Source organism: Pleurodeles waltl, chromosome 10 (genome assembly GCF_031143425.1).
Source record: "Pleurodeles waltl isolate 20211129_DDA chromosome 10, aPleWal1.hap1.20221129, whole genome shotgun sequence".
Classification (NCBI taxonomy): Eukaryota; Metazoa; Chordata; class Amphibia; order Caudata; family Salamandridae; genus Pleurodeles; species Pleurodeles waltl.
In genome coordinates this window covers 595,891,095-595,907,214 of record NC_090449.1, presented here as the reverse complement: position 1 = coordinate 595,907,214, position 16,120 = coordinate 595,891,095, and positions in this window count along the sequence as shown.

The following is a 16,120-nucleotide window of genomic DNA, read 5'->3' as shown; positions in this document are numbered from 1 at the left end:
GGGGGTTAGAAAAATAGCCCACCCCAAGACCCATAAAAGTAGGTGTAAAGTGCACCTATATTCCCCAGAGAGCACAGAAGTCGTGATAGGGGAATTCTGCAAGGAAGACCAACACCAGCAATGCAACCAAAGTGGATTTCCGGACGAGAGTACCTGTGGAACAAGGGGACCAAGTCCAAGAGTCGCGACAAAGTCGAGATTGGGGAGATGCCCAGGAAATGCCAGCTGAGGGTGCAAAGAAGCTGCCACCGGATGGTAGAAGCTGTGGATTCTGCAAGAACGAAGAGGGATAGAAACTTCCCCTTTGGAGGATGGATGTCGCACGTCGTGTAGAAGCTTGCAGAGGTGTTCCCACGCAGAAAGACCGCAAACAAGCCTTGCTAGCTGCAAGGGTTGCGGTTAGGGTTTTTGGATGCTGCTGTGGCCCAGAAGGGACCAAGATGTCGACACTTGGATGAGGAGACAGAGGGGGCACCCAGCAAGTCAGGGAGCCCTCACAGAAGCAGGCAGCACCCGCAGAAGTACCAGAACAGGCACTTGGAAGAGGAGTAAACCGGAGCTCACCCGAAGACACAAAAGGGAGTCCCACGATGCCGGAGGACAACTCAGGAGGTTGTGCACTGCAGGTTAGAGTGTCGGGGACCCAGGCTTGGCTGTGCACGAAGGAAATCCTGGAAGAGTGCACAGGAGCCGGAGCAGCTCCAAATCACGCGGTACCCAGCAATGCAGTCTAGCGTGGGGAGGCAAGGACTTACCTCCACCAAACTTGGACTGAAGAGTCACTGGACTGTGAGAGTCACTTGGACAGAGTTGCTGAGTTCCAGGGACCACGCTCGTCGTGCTGAGAGGCGACCCAGAGAACCGGTGATGCAGTCTTTTGTTGCCTGCGGTTACAGGGGGAAGATTCAGAGCTCCTGGTGCAGAAAGGAGGCAGGCTACCCCAGAGCATGCACCACCAGGAAACAGGCAAGAAAGCGGTAGGATCAGCGATACAAGGTTGCAGTAGTCGTCTTTGCTACTTTGTTGCGGTTTTGCAGGCGTCCTGAGCAGTCAGCGGTCGATCCTTTGGCAGAAGGTGAAGAGAGAGATGCAGAGGAACTCTGATGAGCTCTTGCATTCGTTATCTAAATAATTCCCCAAAGCAGAGACCCTAAATAGCCAGAAAAGGAGGTTTGGCTACCTAGGAAGGAGGATAGGCTAGCAACACAGGTAAGAGCCTATCAGAAGGAGTCTCTGACGTCACCTGCTGGCACTGGCCACTCAGAGCAGTCCAGTGTGCCAGCCGCACCTCTGTTTCCAAGATGGCAGAGGTCTGGAGCACACTGGAGGAGCTCTGGGCACCTCCCCTGGGAGGTGCAGGTCAGGGGAGTGGTCACTCCCCTTTCCTTTGTCCAGTTTCACTCTAGAGCAGGGCTGGGGGATCCCTGAACCGGTGTAGACTGGCTTATGCAGAGATGGGCACCATCTGTGCCCATCAAAGCATTTCCAGAGGCTGGGGGAGGCTACTCCTCCCCAGCCCTGACACCTTTTTCCAAAGGGAGAGGGTGTAACACCCTCTCTCTGAGGAAGTTCTTTGTTCTGCCTTCCTGGGCCAAGCCTGGCTGGACCCCAGGAGGGCAGAAACCTGTCTGAGGGGTTGGCAGCAGCAGCAGCTGCAGTGAAACCCCGGGAAAGGTAGTTTGGCAGTACCCGGGTCTGTGCTAGAGACTCGGGGGATCATGGAATTGTCTCCCCAATGCCAGAATGGCATTGGGGTGACAATTCCATGATCTTAGACATGTTACATGGCCATGTTCGGAGTTACCATTGTGACGCTATACATAGGTAGTGACCTATGTATAGTGAATCCGTGAAATGGTGTCCCCGCACTCACAAAGTCCAGGGAATTTGCCCGGAATGATGTGGGGGCACCTTGGCTATTGCCAGGGTGCCCACACACTAAGTAACTTAGCACCCAACCTTCACCAGGTGAAGGTTACACATATAGGTGACTTATAAGTTACTTAAGTGCAGTGGTAAATGGCTGTGAAATAACGTGGTCATTTTTTCACTCAGGCTGCAGGGGCAGGCCTGTGTAAGAATTGTCAGAGCTCCCTATGGGTGGCAAAAGAAATGCTGCAGCCCATAGGGATTTCCTGGAACCCCAATATCCTGGGTACCTTAGTGCCATATACTAGGGAATTATAAGGGTGTTCCAGTATGCCAATGTGAATTGGTGAAATTGGTCACTAGCCTGTTAGTGACAATTTGTAAAGAGAGAGCATAACCACTGAGGTACTGGTTAGCAGAACCTCAGTGAGACAGTTAGGCATCACACAGGGAACACATACATATAGGTCACAAACTTATGAGCACTGGGGTCCTGTCTAGCAGGGTCTCAGTGACACATAACCAACATACTGAAAACATAGGGTTTTCACTATGAGCACTGGGCCCTGGCTAGCAGGATCCCAGTGAGACAGTGAAAACACCCTGACATATACTCACAAACAGGCCAAAAGTGGGGGTAACAAGGCTAGAAAGATGCTACTTTCTCACAGAGGCTGGCCTGGTTTGTAGTGGGTACCTATGGTACTTACACCTTATATCAGATTCAGTTATCCCCTATTAGTGTAGTGTAGGCAGTGTCTAGAAGCCAGGCTGTCTAGAGGTAGCTGTGGATGAGCAGCCAAGGCCCTAACAGGAAACATGCAAAGCTCATGTAATACCATTGTCGTCACACTGTACTCACACGCATGAAATAAAACACTTAGACCCTCATAATGACATTGGTGGTAAATACTGCCTACTGCCGCGTTGACAGCCGCTAGCGTACCACCACTGCGGCTACCATCTGTCAGCCATATTATGAGCACTACCTGACTTCCGCCACAATAAGGGCAGAAATCTGGCAGTGTTCATAGTGGCGGAATATGGTAACCTGGCGCTGCTAACACCAGCACCGCCACGCCAGTAGAAAAAGGCGAGCCGTATTATGAACAGTAATACGGCCTGGTGGTGTTCTGCCAGTGGGGCGCTGCTGGCAGTAGCAGTGCCCCTTCCCGTTCCCTGCCAGAAGACAAGGTAAGTCGGGCATCTGACAGGGGAGTGGGGGAGGGAGTGTGGGTGGGGTGTGTTGTGTGTGTATGTGTGTGTCTGAGTGTGTGCATGAATGCAAGAGTGTGTGTGTGAATGCGTCTGTGAGTGTTGTGGTGTATGTCTGGTTGTATGCTTGTGAGTGGATGCGTGTAAGATTGGTTAAGTGAGTGCGTGTCCGCATGTCAGTGTGATTGTGTGTAAGAATGTGTGTGAGTATGTCTGAAAGTATGCGAGTATGAATGCGTGTATGCCAGTGTGTGTATGAATGCGTGTGTGCCAGTGTAAGTGAATGGGAGAATGCATGCTGCGTGTGGGTGTCTGTGTGCATGTATATGGGGAGGGGGGTGTGGGGTGAGGGGCGCTGTGACGGTAGTGGGGGTGGGGTTAGGGGGATGATGTGTGCGTGTGTGGCTGTAGGGTCAGTTGTGTGGTGTGTGCGTGTCTGTAGGTGTGTGCGTGTCTACGGGTGTGTGCGTATATGGGAGTTGGCGGTGCAAATGTTTTGGAGGGGGTGGAGGTGAGTGAGTGGATCGGAGGGGGTTAATTTGTGTATTGGGTGGGGGTTACTGTGTGTATGGGGGTTGGCGGTGGGGTGAGTTTGGATGGGGGCATCAGGTGAGTGTTGGGGGGTGGGGGAACTGCCTACCGGTGACAGGGAAAGAATTCCCTGTCAACCGGTGACAGGGAAAGAATTCCATGTCACCGGTAGGGCCTACTGCCATGGTTTGCATGGCATTGCTAAAGCCACGAAAGCCATGGCGGTAGGCCGGCTCATAATGCCATCGGCGGTACTATTTCAGCCGCCTGGCTGGAGATAGACATATCTGGCCTCATGGCTTGTACCACAATGACAGTATGAGTGGAAAAGTGGCAGGTTGGATGCCGCCAATCTGCGAATCTCATGTTGTGGCGGTAAGTACCGCCAACCAGTTGGTGGTACTACCATCACATTTACCCTGGCAGTCAGAAGACCGCCAGGGTCATAATGAGGGCCTCAGTGTTACAAAAATAAGGGTACTTTATTTTGGTGACACAAATACCAAAAATACTATCCTCCCTTAGAACGTAAGTGATGCATACACTAGTATGCAGAAATAGGCATAAAACCAGTTAGAAAACAGTGCAATTAGGGAAAATCACAATAGTTAGAAATGGGCCTGGGGAACACAAACCCTATACTAAGAAAGTGTAATGTGAATGTTGGGTTCCCACCTAGGCAAGTGTAATGTGTAGAGGGGCACTGGGAGTACTAGAAAACCCTAGAGTTAAGTACTAGAACCCAGCCCAGTGTCCAGGAAAGCAGGAGTAAAACACAGTAACTTTCCGAGACCACACACAGAAACAAAAAGAAGGATTATGCAAGAACCAGAAGAAACTGCAAGACACCAACAGTGGATTCCTGGACCTAAGGACCTGTGGAAGAAGGGGACCAAGTTCAAGAAGCACCTAAGAGTCCAGGAAGAACTGTATCCTCTGCTAACCCGGATGAAGGTGCAAAAGAAGAACTACCAGTGAAGAAGAAGTCAATATTGCACCCAAGAAGATGGAGTCGGGTTCCTGGTTGGTGCAAGTGATGTCCCATGCTGGATGGAGGATTGCAGTCTGGTTTGCATCACTGGAGTCCGCCAACAAGCCTTGGCACCCACAAAGCTCATGGCTAGCGGAAAATTGCATTGCCCGGGACGAGGAAGGACTGGGTGGACTTTACCCAGGAGGGGGAGCCAGAGGGGGCTCTCAGCGACTCAGAGAGTCCACAAAAGACCAGGCAGCATGCACAGTAGTCCTACAGCATGGGGACAAAGAAGGTGCAAAAGGAGGCCCACGCAGCACTACAAAAAAGGCTCCCATGCCGCCGGAGAACCACTCAGGAAGATGTGCGTTGTAGGATAGAGTGCTGGGGGTCGGAGCTGCAAGATGCAGAAAGATCTTCATGGAAGGATGCCAACAAGCCTTGGAAACTGCAAAACACGCGGTGCACAGGGTTACTGTCTTGCGTGTGAAGGCAAGCTCTTATCTTCACCAAAGTTGGAAAGTAGGATGTCAGGACCATTGCGACCACTTCAGTACACCACCCGTGATGTGGGATCCATGCAGCTCAGCAGGAGAGGGGATCCACGTAGCCGGTCGTCGTTGCAGTAGGTGCCTGCTGAAGCAGGGGAGTGACTCTTTCACCCCAAGGGAGATTCCTTCGCTCTTCTGGTGCAGGCTGAAGGTGGGCTGTCCTAAGAGGATGCACAACAGGGAAACAGTTGCAGTTGCCTGCAGGAGCTGAAGATACAATGTTGCAGAAGGCATCTAGCTCCTTTGTTGCTGTTTGTATAGTTCCTTGAGGGTCCAGATGCAGTTTCTTCAGCGAGAGGTTGAAAAGGAGGTTGCAGAGGATTGCTGCTGGAGTCTTGCAATCTGAATCTGAGGAACCACTCAAAGGAGAGGCTCTAAGTAGTCCTGAAAGGGGGATTGGTCACCTAACAAGGTAAGTACCTATCAGGGGAGGGTTCTGATGTCACCTGCTGGCACTGCCCACTCAGATGCTCCCAGAGTTCCCTGCCAAGTTGGAATCCAGAATGGCAAAACCCAGGGACCCTCTGGAGGAGCTCTGAGCACCACCCCTGGGCAGAGGAGTGGTCAGTTCCCTTTCCTTTGTCCAGTTTCGCTGAGCCAGGGCAGGGACTAGGTGTCCCTGAACCAGTGTAGACTGGATTATGCAAGGAGGGCACCAAATGTGCCCTTTGAAGCATTTCCAGTGGCTTGGGAAAACTACCCCTCCCAAGCCTGTAACACCTATTTCCAAAGGGAGAGGGTGTAACACCCCTCTCCCAAAGGAAATCCTTTGTTCTGCCTTCCTGGGCTTGAGCTTTTCAAGCAACAGGAGGACAGAAACTGCTTATTTCTGACATTATTGGTTTAATGCCACATTTTGCTTCTGATTTGAAAGGGTATTTTTCTTGGGGTTGTGGTTCACTGCGTAGGGGACAAACATGTGGACTGGAGTGTTCGTCTCACCTCACTTGATTTCTGTATAAGGATAGAGCCTGTCTTGAGGCCTGTTCACCAGTGTAAATTTCCCTGATGTGCTTAGGTACAATCAGAGAGAAAGCTACCCTTATAACTTCCTCCCCCTGGGGTGCTTCCCTAACGAGGGCTAGCGAACAATCTTCTTCTGCTTGGATAATTTCATAATCATCAGATATTTGAGTCCAGAAGACTACTTTGATTATATGTGGTATGCCCCCTTCAGTTGGTATTTTTAGGTTGTAAACCCTATCAGGAGAATTTAACTGTCGATCTGGAGTCTCGATCTGCATAAAGCCATCAGATAGATTCGTATACAGAAAACTCTTAAGCATCTGATGTACTATTGTGACTTCTGTGACACTGTCTGGAAGCTCATTCACACAAAGTCCTGCTTTTCAATAGGACTCGTAGTTGAATCAGCATGTTTCTTAAAAAGTCCTGCAACCTTCTTCTTTTTCATCAAGGATTTTGAGTCCAAACCCTTCTGTTCCCTCTTTAATCTGTCAGTCTTGCATCCTCCTTCACTTTTCCTATTGCACTTCTGTTTTCTTCAGTAATCAGATTGGCTCCCCTTTCCTGTCCTTTTACCACCAATGTCCTGAAAAGTACGTAAAGAACAGCTATTGGAATACTGATACTGATCAGGTTTTTTAATCTTCTTGCAGTCTCATAAGCTATAGCCATCCCTGATGGACTCCCAAGAAGCGGGTGATTCAAAGCATCTTTTAACTTTGCTTCATTGTTTTTTCTTCCCTTCTGTTGTGGATTTCTCCTTAACGGAACCCTTGGTATGATTTTTGGGTTTTAATTGTGGCTTAATGGTTTGAGTACCTAAGGTATCTCTACCTGGAGAAATGTAATTTTCCACAATTATTTTTGGTAGTTCCCGGTCATGGTCCTGAACCGAAATTGCTTGTAGTCCCTGTCATATAGCCAGAACTAAAGCCTCTCTCTTTACATTGCTTAGAAAGATAGAGGACACTGTAGAGAAGTTTCCAATTAACTTAATCCCCTAATCCAGAGCTGGAGCAGCTCTGTGCTCATTTTGTACTTGTCTATGTACATCAAGGAGAACCGCCTGGCGGATGAATGGTGATACCCTGAAACCACTTCCAGGATGCTTGTTTCAGTCCAGGGAGGACCTGGCTTGACAGCTCGGGCTGGACTGTTCTCATGGGGAGCAGGGTCAAGACTGATTTGCATATGGCTGGTTCCAAACTGGAATGGCATGGGTAGCAAAAGAAACAATGGATTTAGGGCCAGATCTCTCTACTGGGGGTGAATGTTTGCCATTGTTCAGCATTCCATCCATTATGTGTTCTTTTTGCATTCCTACACATGGTTCAAGCACCACTGATGAATGTGAAAGACAAGATGTTGTAACCCTTTTCAATGTGTAATTGACAAAGAAGTATTACTTTTGGGTTACTAACAATCCTACAAAGTGATCTTGGAAACAGCAACAATCTTATTTCATAATTCACAATAGCACATCCCCTGTACTAAGAATAATTAACACTTTTAACTTAAAAGTATTTATTGCTACAGGAACAATCTGTTTCTTAGAACATCCAAAACAACTACACAGAATATTAAAAAACAGCAACAAGACATGTTAATAATTAAGGAGAACAGAATGAAGATTTCAAGCATTGATATTATGCCATTTAAAATGTTGTCTAGAACTTAACACTCCAATGCCCACTTCTAGAAGGCAGAGCAACTTGCAACCTAGAGTTTCATAGGGAGAAGGGATTAACTGCATACCTTGTTGACATGAAATGCTGTTTTTATCAGTGGAGGCATAAAGGCAGTGTTCCCCTCGAAGAGCAAACACCCACTGTGGTAGCAGTCAGTCGTTCTTTCTCTGGGACCTGGGTCTATCAGGTTCAGGCTTCAGGCGAGATGTATCATATGTGAAGTGTGAAGTGTAACTTAAACGTCTCCACCAAACTAACGGATCTGGGAGCAATTCACAAACTCCATTTTGTGGTATGTTTTGTAGTACTACAATAGTACTACAAACATGCTACAAAATGTTATTCACAAACTGCACTTTTAAAGTACCATTGCAAAAAATGTGTTACATTAGAAGCCAGTTTGTGAATAGCATTCTGTAGTATGTTTCTACTGCCATTGTAGTACTACAGAATGTACTACAAAATGCAATTTGTGAATATCGCAGGCCCTACAGGCAAACCCTAAAGTAGTCCTGTAAACCATAAACATGGCCTACATTTTTATTGTAAATATAAGCAACATTAAACATACAATCAGTCATAGGAGTTGGCTGTACAGAACAAATCCTGAACTCAGGTATTTAAAAGTGCTCTCATATGTAATAATAAAGCAAAAGGGGTCTCTGTGAAATAAAATGTTTACCTAGGGTCACACAATTTGGGCAAGCAGGCAAGCCAATATTGATTTCAGGTTATCTGGTTTTATACTTTGAAATTTAGCCACCAGATGTATACCTCTGACACAAACATAGCAGTCCCATCTCATGGCCCCTTATCCCAACTACCAGGCCAAGAATGGGTTTAGTTGGAGGTGCCACACTCCAACCCCATACCCTCCCCCCATGTAGCTACACCTCTGAAGAAGTTCACGCTGCTGGGTGTCTTCTGAAGACAAGACAGTCACAGTAATCACTTCTTTCAGCCTGATAGGTGGTGGGCAAACAATGACAATCAATACAAGGACATAGACCTGCTTGGAACAGATAGCTGTAGCTAGGAAAACATTTTATGCTAAAAAACTAACTTTAAACAACTTTTTTCTTCCTTACTAAAACCAGAAGTAGGAATACTTCTAAGGCATGTGAAAACTGACCAGAATCTCAGAAAACAAGATGTTGCTCCAAGAGTGAGATTCTGAGAGGGGGAGGAGATTGGGCACAGACAACAGGCTGGTGGAGAATATCGTCAAATTATGAGTTTGACGGTGGTGCACACAGAAGACCTTCAAAGCAACGCCGGCACAGCCAGGCAGGACAGACCGCCAAGGTCGAATGGAGGCACCAACAGTCTGGTGGAGACCATGTTTTCGCCAGGCCTAATAGGAGATTGCACCCTGCCAATGTGACCGCCACAGTTGAACCACCATGGAGCACCAGGCAGAAACAAACAGCATAAAAGGAGACACTCACCTCTATGAAGCTGTACACGTACGGAGCCGCCATGGAACCAGAACTAGATGTCTTCCCGTTACTCCTGCTTGCTGAAAGACAACATAGGGATTCCTGACGAGTAGGACACCAACCTTAAGTGCACACAGTCACCTGTTACATTTGTGAAATGTCCAATTTTGTAAGTTTACATAACATACAAGAGGGAGGGGTTGAGAAGGACTCCACTGACACGTGACAGCAGAGTGACACACACACTCACATACTGCATCAAGGACAACAACACATGCAAATCATGCACACTACAGCCACCACACACACACACACGCACTACATGTCATTAACACACATTTACGCACGGCAACAAAGGACAGGCCCAGCCTTGCGGATTCCCCATTCAACACACAAACTCCTAATAACAACACAACAACTGCACAAATACAAACGCATGTCACACACTCACACCCAACACTGGCCAGGGACTCGACACACATACAACACAATGTACAACCATTTGTGAAGAAACACACACAACAAAACCATCATAGAACCTAGCAATCGACACACACATCACACACACACAGTACATCAAACCTATCTATCATGCCATGCACAATACACAGAGACTCAAACAGTTAAAACACACAAAGTGACACAGCACAAAACCAAACACATTCCACAACAAAGACAACACAATACCATGACACAAACATTTCAGCTACATACACATAACTATCACACGCCACGCACCCTACCCCTGGGGGACAACAGCACTGCACACAACCTCACATACTGCTCAAACAATACATAAAGCAGCAAACAGCACACACAACAAAATACTGGCACACAACTACTGCCAGCCAGGAACAACTCACACCTAGGAAAGGAAATGCAAGACAAAGATGTAGCCATAAACACCAACAACTGATTGGGTTTAATTAGTGAAAAAGGGAATAAATATGAATGTCTAAGGCCATAGCCCAGTCCATAATGTTCAATTATCACACCAAAGGCACAGAAATGGTGCCCCTACTTCACTCCTGACTGCCATATTAACCTCCACAGGTAGGATTATCAAAGGGGAAGGCAGGCACCTCAGGGAGTATTGGGAGGTGGTGGGGGCGGGGGCTTTGGTATTGGCCTTGGGGGGGTTTAGGCTTTGGTTTGGGAGGGGGTGGACCTTTTTGCAAGGGGTGTACTTCCTTTTGGTGGGGGAGGGGCATGGGTGCTGGCGGGGGAGGGAAGGCCGTGGAGGTGGAAGGGGTGGCTTTGGGGAGGGAAACAGTTATTTTGAGGGTGTCACGAGGGAGGGGGAATAGGGACAAGGTTGGAAAGGAGCACTTTTTTTAACACACAGGGACGGTCATCAGAAGGGGGTTTGGGCGTGGATGGTGAGGGAGAGGTTGTCTGATGTTTAGGAGTGGATGTTTTGGGTGCGTGTTTGTGGGAGGTGTGCTTGTGTGTGGTGGGTGTCTGCTGAGTGGGTGAATGAGGGCCTTTATGTATTTTGAGCTGAGGGTGATGGAGTTGCTGGGGGTTGCTATGGTGGATGGGTGGATGTCTGTTGGGGTGGTGACTGCGGGTATGGTGCATGTACTGCATATAGGCATGTCAGTGGTTCTGGGGTCTGCAAGTGTGGTGACTGGGGTGGATGTCTGATGGTCTGCTGGGGTAGTATCTGTCGGTAGGATAGGTGTGGTGGCTGGATCAGTGATTGTTGGTGTGGTGTCTGCAAGTGTACCAGGTGCTATGTCGGTGATGCTGGGAGTGGTGGGGGTGTCAGGGCCAGTTGTGAGTATTGCTGCGTCTGAAGGTGGATGTTGTCTGTGTGCGTGCCATTGGTGTGTCTTGTGGTGCTTATGTTTGTCTGCGCTACCCTTGGATGTTGAGATGGATGCATGCCTGTCTGTTTGTGTGCTTTCGCTGTGTTGGGGAGGGGGATTTACACTGGGAAGAGGAAGGTGGGGGGAGGACGGTAGACAAGGGGTGACTGGCTGCCATTGGTGTGGATGCCAGACCCTGAAATGATCTCTGTAGGCCAGAGATTGCACCATGAATGCCCTCCAGGAACGCATTGATCTGTTGGATCTGGCCTGCCAGTCCCTGGATGGCAGTCTCAGTGGCTGTTTGACCCACAGAGATAGCCCTCAGGAGGTCAATAGCCTCCTCACTGAGGGCAGCAGGGGAACAGGGGCTGTGGCAGAGGTGCCTGCGGCAAAGGAGATGCTCACCTGGTTGGATGAGCGGGCACCGCCAACTGGGTAGGGAGCTAAAGGGAGGGCGGTGATAGAACTGGGGGTGGTGGACAGAGATGGTACAGGAGTGGTTTCCGATGGGTCTGCCCACACTAGGGAGTGGCCACTAGAGAAAGACTCAGATGAAGATGTTGCAGATCCTGTCTCCCCCGTGGCACTCCCCTCACCCTCCGGGCCACTGGGTCCCTTGTGTCTGTAGTGTCATGATTTGGGTTCCCGTGGCCAAAAGCTTCCCCACTCAGCTGTGCCCAATCTCCTTCGCCTGCCGTTGCTGATGCTGAAAATAGATGTTGAACTAGGGTCATCACATACACATAGTAACACTTCCATTTCTAATTAGACAGAAACCAAATACTATCATGTCCACAAACCCCTCACATGAAGTTCAAGTAAAAGTGGCAACACCAAATAACAACACATCACTATGCATGTCCCACAATTTCCAAATGTTACACACTAGCAAACCAAGGACACTGAAACCTACAATATCATGACTGAAGTTGACAAATCAAACTGACCATACCATGGGAAGGTGAGTATTCCACTTAATACAGGTACCCTATTCACAACTGCAGAATAAATCAGTAGGCAAGCAATGGATTCCCATCATAAGGTAGCTGAACAAATACTCATACCCTATATATAAACATCACAAATACATCACCCAGATGTCATGTACCAGGCAATAACATATCTTGACAAGTGAAGGCAGGCAAGCCTGATTCACACAAACCATACCTACCTCAAGTGAAATACTGTCAACCAAATCACAATGGACACATACTATCATATGACATATCAACATGTCACTCCTGCCAAATGTTGGTCAAGGAGGTAGTACACATGTCACACACACATACACAAATTGTGGTGTTGAAAGGAGTGACAATGGACTCAGGTCCAAGCAATGCATAATAAATATATCCAAAAGACAAACAACAATGGTCATGTAAAGAGCACTGTGCTGTACAGGAAGTTGGGAAACAGACCTTGGTAACACCAAGATGGGTAAACCACTTTATCATAGAATGAGAAGCAACATCACTACCCATAGATCAGATATGGCAAACCTGGCATCTGTCTGTGGTAGATTACCAGAACAAAAGTTTAAGTGATGCAAACATAACTGGAACAACAACCATGATGCAACTCAACAGTCAGGTTAACAACACTTACCAACCTACACACAGGTTTTTAAGAACTAACACAATTGAACACCATATGATCCTTGTCAAACAGCAAGTTTCCAAACACCCTGGCCTCATTATTCACAGCTACATAGCTACAGCAAATACACATGACAAAATACAACAGTGCAGCATAAAATTCCTCTAAACAATTTTACATGATGTTGACACAGTAGTGCCTGGGCCAGTGTTTTGAGTGGACAACCATTGACAATGTACCATTTCTTCACAAGTATAACATGGACAAGTTATGTTTAGAGTGTCTGCTATCAGGACATCAGCATGGCAATTACATTCTTACATTTTATACCAACATGTGTCCCTGTGGAAATATAGAACACTGGTAATCAACATGCATATTGTCAACTCTGAAGGGACATGACACATGTCAAGGTATATTCCTCACTTATCAAGGGGAAGTACCTTGCAACAGGTGTGAATAGGTTAGCTATGTTTGTAATTTGACATGTCTGATGAACAGCTCTGCATCACATAATGCTGTGACACATGAGAAACCATCAGACACTGGAGAGGAGTTGCCCGGACCTGACTTCAATCACACTAACACATTCCCCCTGATATATAGCAGAGGACAGAGAGCAAGAACCATCCTTCCTTTCTAGCATGGCATTAGGGAGGACTCATCTGTTGGTGGGAACTAACACCCACCAGGGTAGTAAAATCAGATCATTGGAACCCAAAAAACATTGTCATATGTGCTCATTCTGTGCTGTAGGACTGAGAGGCCCGTACTTGAATACCATGTCCCAAAAATACATGAATGTGCACACCTGTTGCCAATACATGACTCATGTACATAACTGTGATCACAGAAGATCTGTGTCACATTACACTTTCCACATTGTCAGAGCTAAACTCGTGCCCCTCACTAAGTCACTTGTTGAAGGGGCAAACATGTATTTTGATTGGGTATGTACTTATCTTCTTGTGGCTGCTGTTCTGCCCTCAAATGGCCCATCCAACTCAGGGTAGGCCACTGCCAAAATGCGGGCCATCAGGGGGTCATTGTCTGACGAGCACCCTGTCCTTGTTTGGAGGACATCCCCAGCTGGGCCTTTCTGTAGTCCTCTGGGCCCAACGTCTGAGGTCCTCCAAGCTCTTCTGACAGTGGGAACTCTGCCGGCTGGGGACCCTCAGGGTCCGCACCTTCTTGGGGATGGCATGCCAAATCCCCTTTTTCTGATGGGCATTGACCTGCATGGATGAAATATACAAGAAAGAAAATCAAGTCCACAACTACCACACAAAAACAGGCAGGGTTGATTTCAAGCAAGTTCAACAAGTCAAACACAGACACTGGGCATAGGCTGAAGTGGAGGAACCTCATTAGTTAGGCATGATTTCTAACCCTCACATACTGCATATGGATACAGAGTGTGGCTGCAGTGAGTGCAGATACAGTGAGGGCACAAGTGGGGTGAGGAACCAGCAAAAAACATGCATTAAGACCTCCTGCTGTCATTTTAGAACATACGTCCACACATAAAGCACATCTGATGATGGCCCATACCTGGTGATATCTGCCATGACACCTCAGCTACCCATGTGCCACAGTCACAAGGTGGATCAGTGAATACTCATTGCACACTCTCCACGTGTTTCAAAACGCTGCACCTGTCACTTCACATAGGGACATTCCCAGGAAGTCAATCCTTTAAGCACACTGATAGCACATATAGGGCTTTGAGGACACATTCTCACATAATGCCCATAATCCTAGGCTAAATAAAACATAGCCTAGTCAAACCACAAAAACATATGTGTACATGGTACTCCTACCTGCTCCACCGGTGCACCATAGAGCTGTTCATGCAGGGGTAGAACCTCCTCCACAATCTTCTCCAACTCTTCTGGTGAGAAGGCAGGGGCCCTATCACCTGTAGGATGGGGCATGATTACTCCCAGAGGCACTACACATCAGCTCAAGTTGTGGAGGTCTTGCTAGCAGCAGTGTCAAGAGTCAAGTGAGATTCATCAGGAGATGGCTATCATAACTGCCACATACAGGACTGTCACCGACGATGGACCCTGCCATTGGGTGAAGACCGCCACAGGCAGCAACGTATTCCAATGGCAATGTCTGCCGCAGTCACATCTGCCTACAGCCATGACAACTTCCGCTGGCAGTCTCAGGCCTTTCCTATTGTCCAGTATGGTAGGACAGGCAGTCGCCATTTTAAAGCCCTTAGACGGTCTGTAAAATTCATTTCAACATGCGTCACAAGTTGGGAAACATAAAAACCTTCATTATCTCCAGTGCTGGTATTGACCAAACATGTATGATTGTTCAGAATTAAGGGACAGGTTGTTATGTTGTGTAACAAAACTTCAGGGATCTTTGGTGGCACAGCCAGCACCCTCTTGGCAATGGCCAAGATATTGTTTGAGGCTTCTTAATGAAATGCCTAGTTAGATGTCAGTATCACAGAGACTCGCTGAGGCTTCAGTTTACATTTCCATGTCATCATAGAGACAAGGGGATGATATATCACTGAGATACAATTATTTCCACTGGCATGTGTACCGTCCACTAGCAGACCTGCTGACCAAGGAGAATCGATATGTGATTCAGATCTACAGCCTGTATAGGCAGACAATCATGGATCTCTGTTGCAGTTGGAGCCAGATCTGATGCCTGCTATACGTCATCCTAATGGCATACCACCCATTATGCAAGTCATGTCAGTGCTGCATTTCCTAGCCACAGGCTTCTTCCAAAATACAGTGCCCCCAACTGCAGGCATGTCCCAGCCTATGTTCAGTCTGGTCTTGAAGGCTGTACTGTCTGCATTGTTAAAAAACCTGGACAGCTATATCCGTTTTCCACAATGTGAGGATTCAGCCCATGTGAAGGCTGATTTTCATGGTTTTGCACACATCCCACATATAGTGGTAGCCATGTAGCCTTGGCTCCCCCACATGGCAATGAATACGTCTATCCGAACAAGAAGAACTTCCACTCCATAAATGTCCAAGTAGTCTGTTTGGTGGTACTCTACATTTTCCAAATATGTGCAAGGTACCCAGGTTCAGTCCATGATGCTTTCATCATGTAAAACAGTGCAATCCCACAACTGATGGCATGACTGTACCTAGAGAGGGCCTGGCTAGTTGGTACATCACATATGTCATTTGTGTTAGTATGTCATGTCTGCTGCCAAATGTAATGATGCCCTGGACTAATGTTAGCACACATGTAACAATTACTTACAGGGTACTCTGGCTACCCAAACCAACCCTGGTTGTTGACATTAGTGAGGTACCCAACTACGTCAGGGGAAGTCTACTTCAACGAGGCACATTGAATGACACAACGTGGTCGTGGAGTGGACTTTTGGGGTCCTGAAGGCAAGTTTCCATAGCATTGATAAGTCTGGCGGATCCCTCCTCTACTCACCTGTCTAAGTGTTTCAGATCTTTGTGGCCTGCTGCATGCT